This window comes from Octopus bimaculoides, chromosome 10 (assembly GCF_046866305.1).
Source record: "Octopus bimaculoides isolate indiv1 chromosome 10, ASM4686630v1, whole genome shotgun sequence".
In the NCBI taxonomy this organism is placed as follows: Eukaryota; Metazoa; Mollusca; class Cephalopoda; order Octopoda; family Octopodidae; genus Octopus; species Octopus bimaculoides.
In genome coordinates, this window is record NC_142937.1 from 25,133,960 (window position 1) to 25,150,157 (window position 16,198).

Below are 16,198 nucleotides of genomic sequence, written 5' to 3' on the forward strand. Positions count from 1 at the left end.
CATTCATGCTTATTTAGTTTGAAGAATAATTTTAAAACAAACTTATTGCCTCTTGAAAATTTCAATTTTGTTCTTTCTATCAAAATAGCTATTTTCATTAAGTTTTTCTCTCATGTTTGCATTTACATATTTAATACTAATATATAAAAATATTAAGAATATTCAATTGCTATTACACACAATAATTTTTTTATCTAATTCTATTGCCTTATCCTTATCATCATAGCTCGTTCAACAAAGTAATTAGTTTTTCTATTGAAATATGAACAAATATTTGATTTAATACTATTTATAATTCTATTGCCTTATCCTTATCATCATAGCTCGTTCAACAAAGTAATTAGTTTTTTCTATTGAAATATGAACAAATATTTGATTTAATACTATTTAATCTGGTGTATTGCTATACGGATACTAGTGCCCTTAAAATACATATGTATATAATCTGTATTTGTTGGTGCGTGTCAGTGAGCGACAGTGAAGATTTATGCAGACGGCATATATATAAGCAATATATTCGAAAAACAAAATCAACGAAAGTACAGCCCACACAGGATTTGAATTACAAAACGTTTGTATTCATAAACGTAGTTCGATTGTTGAAAAAATTTTCACAATTTTAATTAAAATTTTAAAATATTGCTTACAAGTGTATACCGATTGATATATATATATATATATATATATATATATATATATATATATATATATATATATATATATATATATATATATATATTTGTATATATACATATATATATGTGTAAATGTATTTGTATATATGTATATATATATATATATATATATATATATATATATATATATATATATATATATATATATATATATATACATATATAGATGTGTAACTGTATTTGTATATATATATATATATATATATATAGTAAATATGTATTTGTATGTATTAAAATGTTAGTGTGTGTGTGTCTGTTTACGTGTGTGCGCGTTGACTGAGTTAAATGTTTTCTTAATCTGTGGGCATAGTCAATGCTATAGTAGCCCTTTGAATATCATCTCCTAACGTTTACCATCACTCATCTGTTCATTGATCACTTATATCATTATATCCTTCTTTATGAGTTTTCTATGGTGAAAAATAATATGAATTTTTGTGATAATCACATGAAATTTCAACTTTAAGAAAAGTAGAAGAGAATATGTCAATGGAAGGATTGAGTATGGAATTTTTACATCCAAACTACGGCATTTTTTTTCAGGGGAGTGTGTGATAATATTGACACAGCTCTGATATGCTTTGAAAAGGTTGAAGTAAAAATCATGAAAAAGGATTTTGTATTTTGATCTCTTATGGGAAAGAAAGCCACTGAAATTTGAGATACAGTTGTGATAGAGAAATATATTCTTTGAGAATTAAAACAAATATTAATTAAAAAAAAAAGTGTAATCACGATCATTTGCAACTTAATCGAGACTGCAATGAATGTGTGTGAAACAGGAAAAGCAATGTGAAAATGGTTTTGATATAAAAAATACGATTTCATGTGAATGGTTTCATGACAGATGAAAATGCATATGTATGTGTATATATATGTATACAGTATATGTATATATAAATTTATGTGTCTGGTCTGAATGTATTTATATGTATGTGTATGGATGAAGGGATAGCAGTATAATTTTAACTACTGCTGCAAAACATTTAACGAACAAAACAGCCTCTGGTATTTAGAGTAGTGTTTATATATATATACACATGTATGTATGTATGCATGTATATGCCTGTATATATATATAATGCATATATATATATATATATATATATATATATAAATACACGTGTTTTTGTGCATTTATTTGATCATATTATTGTATGTGTGAATGTGTGTGCAAATATATGGTGGCAGTGTGGAATAAATTAAAGCTACATAAATTAGCAAGAACTAAACTTTTGGGCTTGTGAACCAATGAAAGCAATAATGGTTTAAATAATAATAATTGCAATGCGAGAACGCATATTATTTCCCCGAAGCAAACAGTTGAACGAGCTATATATAAAATAAGACATGATAATGTTGTACTGAACTGATGCAAAATGTTACATATAGTGTGGGGATACCCGGCAACTAATCTTTTTAAATTAAGCAATAGTTTCATTTTAGCATCACTTTAAACCTAGCGAGTTAAATTATAACATCTTCTTGAATGGAAAATGATAAGCCTATACTGAAGACCTGAAATGATATGCTTAGTGGATGCATGAACCTATATTGCAAAGTTAAGTGACAGTATTCAAACTGCTCTAATATTTCAGTTTAAATATAAATGCTAGAATAAAATCATATTAACGAATAATGAAACTGAAAACGGCTCACGAACCGGAGCTAATCGTCGAGACTCTTTCCTCATTGTGATGAATGTGAATATAAATTAAATCGGAATAAGAACTCGAGCATCATAGTTATTTGAATATAGTCACTATGTTCGAAAACATGTGCTCATGTCCCTTTAAAAGGCCTACATTCCTCATACCTGCCTGATCGTTGTACCCACACGTGGGCCTCATATTTGACCATTTATTAGGCTTCAGATTTGGCCAATCATTGTCCACTCAAGACGAAATCATCTAATTTCTTGCTTTTAATGTGATACCAAAATGTAAACTTTTGCATGATTTTGCATAGGCACATTTTGGAAGGTAAGAAATAACGAAATAAAAACATACAGGGCGATACTCACAAGGTGGGGAACAATTAATTGTGTTTAAAGATATATGGAGTGGTATTGTGATTAACAGACTTACAATGAAAATGCAGCATATTGTTAGAATAAAGAAAGTAAATCATGTGATATATATATATATATATATATATATATATATATATATGGTGTACATGCACTGCATTCTTTAATTTAACATGTCGTTTAATAATGTAAAATCAAGTATTACATGTATATTTTGTTCCAACGAAATTTTAGAATTGTTAATGTATTAGCTCAAATATTCCCAGCCTACTTGTGCGTACCATCTTTGATATATACACTAACATATATATTATAAATACATACCAATATATATATATACAAAAACAAAACAACCACACATACAATATAAGTGTGTTTGTGTGTAGGTGCGGATATATGTGAATGTATTCTTGTATAGTAATATATATATATATATATATATATATATATATATATATATATATATGTCAATGCTAAATATCAAGATGGTAAACTGCTCTGAAGCGTTGACTTTTAGAGCAATAAATATTAGTAATTAAATGCAAACAAAATAGTGAAATGTTGAGCAAATAAGTTAACAAAATGATTCAATTGGCATATATATATATAGTATATACATATACATATATATATATATATATATATATATATATATATATATATATATATATATATATATATATATATATATATATATATATATATATATATATATATATATATATATTTATATATAAGCATCCAGTGTTCCAAGATGACTTCTTAACGAAGTTGTAGGAAATGATCAAATCAGAATATCAGAATGTGGACAAATAGATGGATTGAAAAATATGAAAATAATCAACCAGTCAGCAGTAATTTTAAAGGAAAGGAAAAATTTCTCTGAAGTAAGTGAAACGAAAAAAAAAAAAAAAATCCAGAAAACACAGAATAAATGAATTCAAGCTTGCTACAAAATTAGGAATTTAAAATGATAAAAATTTCAGAGAAAAAAACACTAATCAACGAAGTACACAACATATATAGCATTGCACGTGCGCAACATTGTTTTAAATTAATATTAATTCAGGAGATATTTTAATAACTATATATGTCTACCGTCTGTAATATTATATGATATTTAATTTAATGTTCTTTTATTAGAATGAATTTATACACACAGAAATAAAATTTTATAAGTAATTAAAACACTTGTGTATTTCAGCGATTTTAATTCTTGCCTCTATAATCATCATCGTTTATGTCGATATGTCAATACATTTCAGAAGTTGAGATATTTCATTAAATTTAGCAACGAGACATAAGGAATGAATGATATCTTCAAGTACTTAGATACTCTAAATTGTGTGATCCATTCGGTAGGCGTTCAGTTTGAGTTGTATCTACAGGGAAAACACGAGAAATCGTGTGCAGTGTTGTGGCTAGGTATAAGATATTGTAGAGATGATAAAATGTTATGCCTTTGTATCAAGAGGCCAGTAACAATAAGTTGTTTGCTAAATTAAAATAGCTGAGTCTGTTTTAGGTTGTGGTAAATGACGATATATAAACATTGCCGTTTATTAAATGACGATATATAAACATTGCGGTTTATTAAATTTATTAAATTGACGTAGGGTATTTGAGTATGTTCTTGCAGCAATGTAACAGATATTGCACAGTGCTTTATTCTGGATCACATTTGTTTTTTAAAAAGTAAATGGTTGGTTCTGAAATATTTTCTAACCTTGATGTATAAAGTAAATTTGAGGACGAAAATTTAGCTATGTTAATATGTTAAGTCCCTAATTGGAGGCTATCATAAATCGCGGCCCATAGTACTTCTAGCAACTGTAATGTGTTTTATACACGAGGTGGTTGATAAAATCTTTGTATCGTTATATTAGTAGATGAAGATGCCACGTTCCGATAAAAGGCTATTTTCAGAGTCTGAATTTACAGAAAATATGCACGAAAGGTTTAGTTCGCTTAACAAAGAGACTAAGATTAGAATGAAATGAAGTTGGTAACATTTGCATCAGATTATGTGTGGTTATCAGCAAATTATATAGAGACACAAGAATGTAGAAGGAATAGCTGAATATCCAGAATACCCATGTATAGTATTAATACAATAATAAGGTGTCAACTTCGAAAATCCTTCCGTTAGAATCGAAAGATAGAACTACATACGCATATATCAAGAATGTTTACAGCTAGCCTCAAACCATAGATTTGCTGATGTCAAGTTCTCAAGATAGAGAAAACACTGTTCTATTACATTAGTGCAGGAGAGCACATCTCAGACTCATACGTGTTCTATTGAAAATATATTGATAATTACTGAGAAGCAAGATAATTATGATAATCTAAAAGGTAGTTTTCCCGTAACTTTCGAGGTAGCGTTTATGAAGTATATTCAGAGAGGTTAGCCCTCATAACCATGCAATATCTTTTTGCATGAAAACAGGTATTCATACTTTTTTATATAGCAATTTGAGAGTCTTGAGAGTTCGCTTCCTTAACATAGGAAAGGTAACTTTCAATATAACTTTTCCAATGTGTTTGAAACAGACAGCATCAAACCATCTTCAGGTTTGAGAAACGGAGACATGTGTCTTTCCGAAACATTCTCTGCATAATACGCTTGAATGAATTAATCCCTAAGAAGTGCAATCGTTATCAAAGATCGTAGCAATACATGATACGAAATACCTTTAAAATAGAGGTAGTATATGAATGCATCTATCTGAAGATATTTATATTGCTCCTGCGCCTCAGTTTACATTATTTAAAGAAGCTATCAACATAACTCAGAGGCTTGTATATTTTCACCAAATGTTCCCGAGAAAATATTAAGTAATGGGTTTTATGTACATTTTAATAAGAAAATAAGTTTAAGCCATATATACTAAAGTTGCTACTGATACACATTTATGTATTTGAGTTTTGTGCTGGAATTATAACTGACATTGAAATATTTTAAAATGTCATATGAAAAATATTACTGTTCGAATTATCATATTGCAATCAAATAGTAGGAATGCCAATGTATATTTCTGATAGATTTCACAGAGAGATTGCTTTTATGATATTTTGCTTAATATTGTTTATTTATATCTACAACACTTGAAGCAGTAATTGCATCGATTGTATACATGCTTCTCAACGCTCAGAGTATTAATTTTGAGTGTTATTTAGAATACAATTAATGTTGAAACCACACTAAATATGCTTTCAGTGGCCCATTTCATTCTTCTATTTTCCTTGTAAGGAGTGTCCACGGTATAGACACTGCATAATAATAATAATAATAATAATAATAGCAATTTATCAGAATAAGAAAGATACTGATGAATTCCTGTAAATCAACTCATCATTATGAGAGAATCATGTAAATTCAAGATCATCATGACGCAGTTATGCGGTGAGTTGTTTATTTGATAGTCTATGCCATCTGAGTGCAACGTAAAAATAAAGTGTCATGTTGAAGGACACAATGAGTTGTCAGGAACTGAACTTACGACCTTACAATCGGGAGCCGAATACCATAACTACTAAGCCACGCGCCTTCACATAATAACAATAACGATTTATCAGAATAAGAAAGATACTGACGAACTCCTACAAGTCGACTCATCATTGTGAGAATCTTGTAAATTCACGATCATAAAGACGTGAATTTCAGATTACAATATCTACCTCACTTTTGTTTCCAAAGACGCTGGTGTACGATTTGTGGTACTGTATGTATCCGGTTAAGTAATCAGGTAGCTTTCTTCTATTTTATAACGATGAGTAAACATCGGATATTATATTTTGAACTCTGTTTCGTGTAGTCTGTTTCTCATATCTTACTCTATTTGCTTTACTCGTACAATAGTGGGATAAACGTATGGGGATCTCAGCAAAATACGAGCTGTCGCTAACTAGCACATAATGTTTGCTAGATTTAGTAATTATATACATCTATGTGTCATTCAAATTCATTTAGGCACATACACTTAAAAGGCTTCGTGTATGGAAATATATGAAAATTAATAAATAATATTCAGAACATATAAGTGTTCCACTCAAATGCATAATTTTTAGATTTTGAATGGAAGTGTAATGGCCAAAGGAGCCTTCATGTGAGTTACATAAACTACTTATTAAAGACGACTGAATTCTTAGATTATTAATTTCAAATTTCAGTCATTTTTTTTACATCACAAAACAAGGCTTACGAAAACTTTAGTGTAATTACAAATGATTATGTGTTTGCTTTTCCTGACTGAAAGCATAATACTTTATATTTAAAAGATAAATTGTGCTTTTTTTCATAATTAATTCCTCTATTCAATGATTTCTAATGCGCGTGATAAAATCTATCTATCTATCTATCTATCCATATATATATACATATATATTTATATATATATGTATATATGTGTATATATATATGATTATATATATATATATATATATATATATATATATATATATATATATATATATATATATATGTATAAATATATGTATATGCATATATATATATAAGTATATACATATGCATATGTATATATGTATATATGTATGCATATGTATATATATGCATATGTACATCTATGTATATGTATATAGATATGTATATAGATATGTATATATATATATATATATATATATATATATATATATATATATATATATATATAGAGAGAGAGAGAGAGAGAGAGAGAGAGAGAGTAATTATTAACTATTGAATATTTGTATTTAGATTTTAATCTCCACATAATTTAATCGATATCGAGGCCTTAATTTCACAGCATCTGACATAGAATTAAAACAAGCTAAAAATAGTTACTTTTAATATCTGTTTAGTTAAACTATTAGAGAGATGCTTTTCTACTTGAAGGCCTTAGGTGATATTATTTTTTTTACTTTATAAGTTTTGAATATTCTGTACGAATAAATAGGCGTAAGCATAAAATAATTAAGTTGCAATCAAATTAAAACAAAAATTAATATAAGCATTCACGAACAAAGCAAAACGACACCATCCAAATATTTCTCTGCTGATTAGAGAAAACAAATCATAATTACATTTATTGCAATATCGAAATATATTTATAGAAAATTTTACCATTTAGAAAACAATAACTACTATGCATATAGAATAACACAACAAATAGATCAAGGAACACTGGATATTAAGTGCAACATGTGGAGAAAGAGCGACAAACATCTTACCTGGCTTTCTGCTGCAATGGCTGCTCTGAATGCTATCCAACAATATGATTAATGGGGTCTCTATACACAATCGCTAGAAACTACATAAGTTTTAGTAGGATGCACAATGTTTAATAAATAACATTAGTGTCAAATTTCCAAGAATATCATTCCACAGACATGTCTGCAATTATAAGCTTCTTTTTCACATATTGTAGTCTATAATACTTTTGTATTATACATTGTGAGTATCTTCAACGATGCAACTAAATTATTGATAACTTGATAGAGTAGCTCTGATCTAAGGAGCCACCTCAAAAATAATAGCCAATATATAATATTTGCAGCGTAACAAAAAGCTAAACTCAAACCAAACAATTTAATTTAGATAAATATACAATCTATAATTTCAAGTTTTATCAAAAACATTGTGTGCTTGAAGTTATATTCTGAATGGTTTAATAAGTACATAATTTCTATCAGGACATACGCTACCATAAATTTTAATTGTTTTAAAAAATCTCCTCCGCTATATTAAACTTAATATGTAACTATTTTCCTCTTCTGAAGCTAATTGCAAGTAATCTAGAAAATGACAAACTAAAAAATACAATTCTGTAACTTGTATGAATAAGAAGGTCGACAAAATATACTACTTCACTTATCATTTGAATTATTATCAGTTCTATTCCAAGTTTGATTAAAACAATGAATAAAATATTTTAAAATTAAACCAAGATACGACTGAATTAAAATGTCTAATGAGCAGATTAAACTTTATCGAAGGAAAAAGTATATATTGACTGAAAACTATTCTTTTCAGAATTATTTATAATCACATGATTGGTTTCATTTATTGACACTAAAACAGTAACCAACATATAAGTCTCATTCATAATAACTTTAAGGGAATTCATAAAACATTTTATGCCAGGTATTCTGTATAAAATTTTATAGTTACAAATCGAGATATTACTATCTGAAAAGCATATATCTAGAAACCAAGACTTTGATTAATATTTGTTAGCCAATTATTCTGTTAGATGAGAGTGATAAACAATTATAATTGTCAAGACAATTCAGAATATATGTAAGTAAACTAAATATTATTACTGATGTTTTTCAAGAGTACAAAATCCACGTTGTTTAGAGATAACTTTGGTAAGCTTCAGAAAATGATCGAACATATAAATGATCATCATATAAATATGCAGCTTAATTATTGTTGCCAAATATTATGGCTACGTGATAGCCATTTTGGTTTTGCTACAAGTAACATTATTGATAATTATAACCGAAATAAAAGAGTCGGTTATCTGTCTGAATATAGAATATTATTGGTTGATATTAAACTGTAGGTTATCATAATTTTCTATCTCACTTTTCACTAGACTCATGTCATTGGCAGGACATTTGATCAGACAAATCAGAAAATCAAATGCTGTAAGCATTCTTAAGAGCAATCTGGCCCTTCTATGATACTTTTGGATTTGCCCCCACTATACAGAAATACGAGATAAAGATAATTTACATAAATTGTAAAATATCAAAATTGTTCATAAATCTGATTGATAATTATATTTTGTTTGAATATATTACATAACCATAAATTATATGAAGTCATTAAGGAACTGTTAATAAAGAGATCAAAAACTAAACGAATCCCAATATTATTTATTACATTAAAGGCTATAATGAATCAACACTGATGGTCGTTTACCTAATAAGCTAGAGCCTATTTGCTACATTAAGTACAGTTGCCATGCATTATTTCATTCCGAAACTAGAAGTGTACAGTTATTATATTAATGCATTTTCTAAGACGAAGCAAACTGAATAGATTATACTCCCTTGAGGAATATTTCGTATTACGGGAAGATCTCCAATTTTTTATGAAGCATCTCCACATACTGTAAACGTAAAAGATCTATTGTATATAGAAGTAAAAAGAGTTGAATATGACCAACAATCGGCCGTATGAATTGCCAAAAGGATTAACGTTTTGTAATTTGAGAGGGTGAGTTGTTCAGAAGACCAGATGATACTTTGAAAGTTCGTAGAAAGATTTAAACTCAGCCTTAACGATTCCGATGCCAAAAATACACATCGAGCTGACAATATCGGCTCTACAGTTATAAATTTAAGGAATGCAATTCAAATTATAGGAACAGGTATGTAATAATCGTACTAGTTTGTAATGTGTCATGGATGTATAATAATATAGAATATAACTGATATATACATTATATATACTTATGCAGATATGTATAAGTACATATATATATATATATATATATATATATATATATATATATATAGACAACTACAGGTATATGAAATATTATACAGCATAAATTTTTGATTTATAAAATTCATCTCTCACTGTAGAGGATGTGTCTTCATTACCGCAAGGCAATTAAAAACAGCTCCGTATCAGAAAGGGAGATAATCACGGGAATCAAAAATTCTTCAAATCTGACTTGTTATTTGTGAAAGGGACAGTATTTTTGTTTGAACCTTAAGGGACAAGTGTTTCTGGTTCAATACAATTCATCAACACGACAGTTGTCAAACATAATCTTTAGCAGCCAAGGGACATTGATATATATGCAGAGTAGAACACATGTATGGCTTAAGTAATTTACATTATTTGAAGGAACATGAGTTAAGAGAAATAAGTCTGAGTGACGACTATTGAGGCAGAACACAGGTTGGCGAGTTCATGAATGTCCTCTTTTCTCCCGAAAAAGAAACGTGTCCTTAACTTTAATGCTTGTTAGCTTTGGGGAATTCTGGATTCTTGAAATTATCTCCCTTTCTCAAGTGGAGCCGGTCTTAACTGCCATACAATGCGATAGATGTAAAATTTCATATATATATATATATATATATATATATATATATATATATATATATATATACATACATATATATATATATGTGTATGTATATATATATATATGTATATATATAAATGTATATATATTATATATACAATATATATATATATATATATATATATTATATATATAATATATATAAATACATTATATATAATATAATATAATACAATATAATACAATGCATATATATATATATATATATATATATATATATATATATATATATATATAAATTACAGATATAAATAAATGTATAAATATGAGTGGTTTTCTTTATGCTTTCAAATGAAAATCGAATGATATTGAAGTTAAATCATAATATCAGACTTAAAAGCCAGCTGGATATACCAAATTGAAACCTATGTTTTTTTGCAATGATAGCATAACATCGGTTTCTTATTTTCTTTAAGACTGCGTTGAATTATAGTTCTATGAATAAATTCGTTAATTCTCATCTCCCAATTCACTGATGTTTCGGAGAGAAAAAATACCGAAAGAACACTTTTTGTGACAGCATGTACTACTGATATAAAAGAAATTCGAAGGCAAGAAGACAGAGAAATAGCATTTCTCCGATATGTTTTCTAGCTTAGTTTTCATACAGATTCACTGTTTATGTTATTTAAATACAACATAATTATTACGACTGTTATATGTTGCTAGGGTTTTCCAATCTCACACTTTTCCCTCTTTCACTTTCTTCACTTATTCTTTTCCATGGGTCTCACTCATGCATAATCTGCATCTTTTGAATGGCTGTGCTGTGTTTATATAATTCTAAATTCCCGATAAAAAGGGCATTGCCGTTTATCAATATATCTATATAAACTGATCCTTTTTTGATAAATTTATATACATGTGTACATAAATGTATAAGCATGTATACGTCAATGGACATTCATGTATTTTCATATTTAGGGAACAAGGTTGATTGTGAAACACATTTTAAACATGCTTCTCACTGACGGGGATGTTTTTCTTCTAGCGTTGCTCTTTAAATGTTTCTTTATTATTAGCTAACATTTAATTTGAAACATGTTCCCAAGTCCATTAATATTTCTTGACTTCAGCACGTTTCTGAAGGAAGTGTGCATGAAAACTATGTCTATTGCCATGATTTTATTAAGTACATGTATTTAGCTGGTATAGCAAATTAGCTCCATTTACTTATAACTACTTTCATTTATTGCACAGGTGTTCTTTCGATATTTACGCAGTTTATTTTGTATAGTTTCAAAAGATTTAGTACATTTAACTCTGACGAAGACTTTCTGAGTCATATTTCTTTTTCAGCCTAATACAAAATGTGAGGCCAAGTTCCTAGAACGTTTGAAAGATTGCCAGGCCCAATCAAATTCGACTTTCATACTTTGGGGGTTGGAAAATAAACAACCATTCCGACACGCTGGTTGATACAACACGTTGTATATTTTATATCTGTCACTTTTCAAAAGATATTTTGCGTTGGTCATAAGTGACAAGTGTTGAACTCCGTCAGCTCTGAAAATGTCAAAATCAGACACCTACGTCACGTCAGTTCATCTACAACTCCACAAGGAGTTGAGGACCAAAGCGAGGCAATTTAAGTCAATTTCAAGTGCTACATAAGCAACAATACTTTTGTGTCTACTTCATTTGGAAGATAACAAGAGATCTTCAAATTTTGCAGTTATTGCTTGATACTAAAGAAATGATATATACATGAAATATTATATTATACTATGATTTATATATAATATGATATAATATATCATATATACATATACTTCGTCAAACGATAATTCAAACGATGTATGGTGCAATATTAACGAATTCTACTAATTTACGCAAGAGACATGTATATACATGCATACATACACAAACGTAAATGCACGCTGATATACACTGACACATCCACCCATCCATACATCCATCCAACCATCTATCCATCCATCCATCCATCCATCCATCCATCCATCCATCCATACATACATACATACATAAGGCAATAACTTATTTGCTGGGATAAAAATATTGATAAAAATATTTAACATTCTATATGTTTCGAAATATATTTGTCCGGTCTTATAGCAGAATTAAGTTATGTTAAAAAGTTTGACCTCAAATACTTTCTAATTCAAAACAGCATCCTTACTTGTTGATAAAATATTTTGTACAGAATTCCTTTGTTTGAAACCCTAACCAGAATATAGCAGATGTGTGAATGACACCTGATCTCATGGTAAGCAATAAAAACTTGATACGGTTTATATAATTATTATAATTCACTCCGAGTCCCTCTTATTGGAGTGTTGGAACTAAGTAACGGAACATTAATCATTAGTAAGTTGATACTTTGGCTTACGAAGACGATGTGCTGTACAACTAAACGAGCCTATAAGGGCAATATCACGTGGTAATTTGTGCTGTTAGAAGTAGTGCCTAATTATCGTTGAAATTGAATCTCACTGTCTTGTGAAAGAAAAGCAGATTTGATACTGTAGTTTTAGATATATACTAGATCTGGTGATTACGGCTGGAATGCATCTGATCATAATTCTGTTCATTCGGATCTGAGCTAGTACTAAATAACGACATCTGCACTGCCTATATATTTGTACTTAAGTAGATTGGACTCGAGAACTTCAAATGTTTTAGTCAACAAGAGTGAAGAGCTCAGGTAAAAACAACCAGTCACAAGTCAATGAGCATCAAGAGACTCGATGAACTTGGTCAATCAATAATTCAAACGATGTATGGTGGAATAGTAACGAATTCCACTAATTTACGCAAGAGATACTTGACAATATTTTGACAGTTTAATTACTGTGCCAGCCTTTAAGAATATCAACCGTAGAGATAAATATTCATGTGTGGTTACCACAGCCGCATTGAGCGAGTGGATGATATTCTCAATTGTCATAATCACGACTGCACAGATACATAGAGCATAAATATCATTCTCTACTGCAAGAAGCATAATTAAAAAGTACACCGTTAACTATCAATAATGTATGTATCTTTAAAACGGGTGAAAGCAACATTTTTTACTTAGCGTGAAACATCACTCAACACTTCAATATGTATCGACCACGGGTTTGAGTGATACAAGCGACGTATAATAAATGAGTTTTCACGTGTTTGCACTAATAAGAATGACTCTTTCCTTCTGCCGATTAACCTGTAATTATAGATTTGATTATCTATATATATATATGTATGTATACACACATATATATATATTATAAAAGAACAAATGGGGTTTGGCATTTACGACGGCTGTAACGGTAGAACTTTATGTATTCCTAAATTGCATCAGAGCATATATTCCGCCATCTTCATTTAATTTAAACAGGTGTGTATCTGATACTGGATTATATGCTAAGATGTAATCTACGAATACTTTTAAAATATTTTTACCGAAATAGCGCTTGTGAATTTTAAACCCCCACTTAAGTTCTTTTTTATACCTACGCCGCACCTAGAACTAGCTGAGTCGGATCGGATCGGATCTACGGTTTACATTGAAACTGGTACTTACATATCTATAGAATCCTACTAAGACGACTAAGATATAACACTTTCATGGTTGTTTTCTTTCACTATACATGTATGTATGTATGTATGTATGTATGTATGTATATGCATGTGTGTGTCTATAGAAAAAGGGTCCAGCCGTCTAATCTGATATGAGATCCAGCCGTCTAATCTGATATTAGATCCAGCCGTCTAAATTGATATGGCTTCAGTGATGGAATTGCATATGATTTTATTCAATTGGCCAGTAGTGAGACCTACTTTCATAGAAAGTTGATTCACTTGAAATATCACGCCACAGCAGCAAGATAACTGCGTATACAATTCAGAAATCTCAAGAAAATTGAAATTTATACACAATGATTTGCACTTTCCTCACTTTCTTAGAAAATGTACAAGCGCTTATAGCAATGTTTGTATATACAGAAATGTTTACAATAAGAGCGGGAATATATTCTCACCAGTTTCAAGAAATTGAATCTGGAAATTGTAGCCTGACTTACCAACACGCAATTTACTCTTTATTATAGGTAATTTGTTTGCATATATGCTTTTTTCAGTATGTTAAACTATGCTAATTCGTTTAGAGCTTAGATTTATTAGAATAATAGATCTCAGCAAATAAGTTATCTTTATCCTTATGTAAACAATGGTTATATTGTAAAAGGGAGGTTGAAAGAAAATCGCCACTTGTAATCACATAATCACTTATCACTATTAAAAAAGAAATATGAAGAGCATATCATTTCCTCTATACAGCAAACATCAATGAACTATAGGTTAGAAGCACATGAATGAGATGTAAAAGTAAAATTCTCAACTTGGCTGGAAAATAAAAAGCATTCATCGTTAATGTTTGGCTAGAAAGAAGAATAATACATAAAAAGTAACATTCGTTATAATAAAATTGCATAATAATACAATTGCAATTGTAATAATACAATTGCATAATTTAATGAAAATCTGAAAACAGAATTTGTCTTTTTTTTGCGTCTTGTTTGTTTGAAAAAACCAGCAGCATATTGAGAGCTGATTCTTTTGACTTTTTAATATTAAATAGAAACCGTTGATAGTTGAAAATGAAAGTACGATTTCTATAAATATTTTTAGTCAAAAATACCCATTGAAGCAGACAGTGACTAATAGTGGTACGAGACTTGTTGATATCTTCATGAGAGCATGGGAACATTTTAACTATATTTACTGAAACTAAATTCGCATCCTTAGAAATGTTGTATTTCTCAAAGGATATATAACACTAAAGCTATTAATATGCTTTTCCGAGAAAAAAAAAATTAGTAAAAGCACATTTTAAAATTGATCTAGCTTGAACAATACATCTTTACAACACTTAGCATTTTCTTAATATATGATGAATTAGCTGCAATTTCTATGATTGAATCTGAATTATGTGAATAATTCGTTTCGGTTATCACCAAAACGTGGAAAGTTGGGATATCTTTATTAACATTGTCCCTAATTATACTCAGGTCTTGTAGGTAAATTTTCCCTAAAAGGCCTGATATCAACTGCAAAGGAACGAAACTATTGTTGATTTAGTTAGTCATGTATTATCGTTAAGCAAATATTATTTGTTAATATACCAGTATCTTTTTTTAAAAGCAGACGAGGAGAAATGAGGGGCAGAGAAGTCAACAGTTAGTGATTCAGAATTTTTGCAGTGAATTGTTTTATTATAACAAGTGCTGCTTACAAGTTAGCTCCAATGCCCCGCAGCGAAGCTCTGGAGTGAGAGATAGAGTTAGAGACACAGAGATTGAGAGAGACAGATAGAGATAACTCGTTAGGTTGAATTCGTAAGAACTAATAGACGTGAGTTTCACAAGAGACATGCATAAAAGTTAAGA

The 16,198-nt window shown here is 29.2% G+C and overlaps 1 protein-coding gene across 3 annotated transcripts in view; it reads right to left on the reverse strand.

Annotated features, from left to right (window-relative positions):
• The window catches only part of LOC149133490 (70 kDa neurofilament protein-like), a 17,474-nt gene extending 3,251 nt beyond the window's left edge, over positions 1–14,223 (reverse strand). Inside the window, exon 1 of one of the 3 annotated variants that reach the window (XM_089358454.1) lies at positions 14,088–14,223. The gene's annotated coding sequence lies outside the window, so the exon portion shown is untranslated. Of the gene's footprint in view, positions 1–6,405; positions 6,530–11,173; positions 11,281–14,087 lie in introns of those variants that run through there. The other 2 variants (XM_089358457.1, XM_089358455.1) reach the window with 2 other exon arrangements.
• Positions 14,224–16,198: the final 1,975 nt, after the last annotated feature.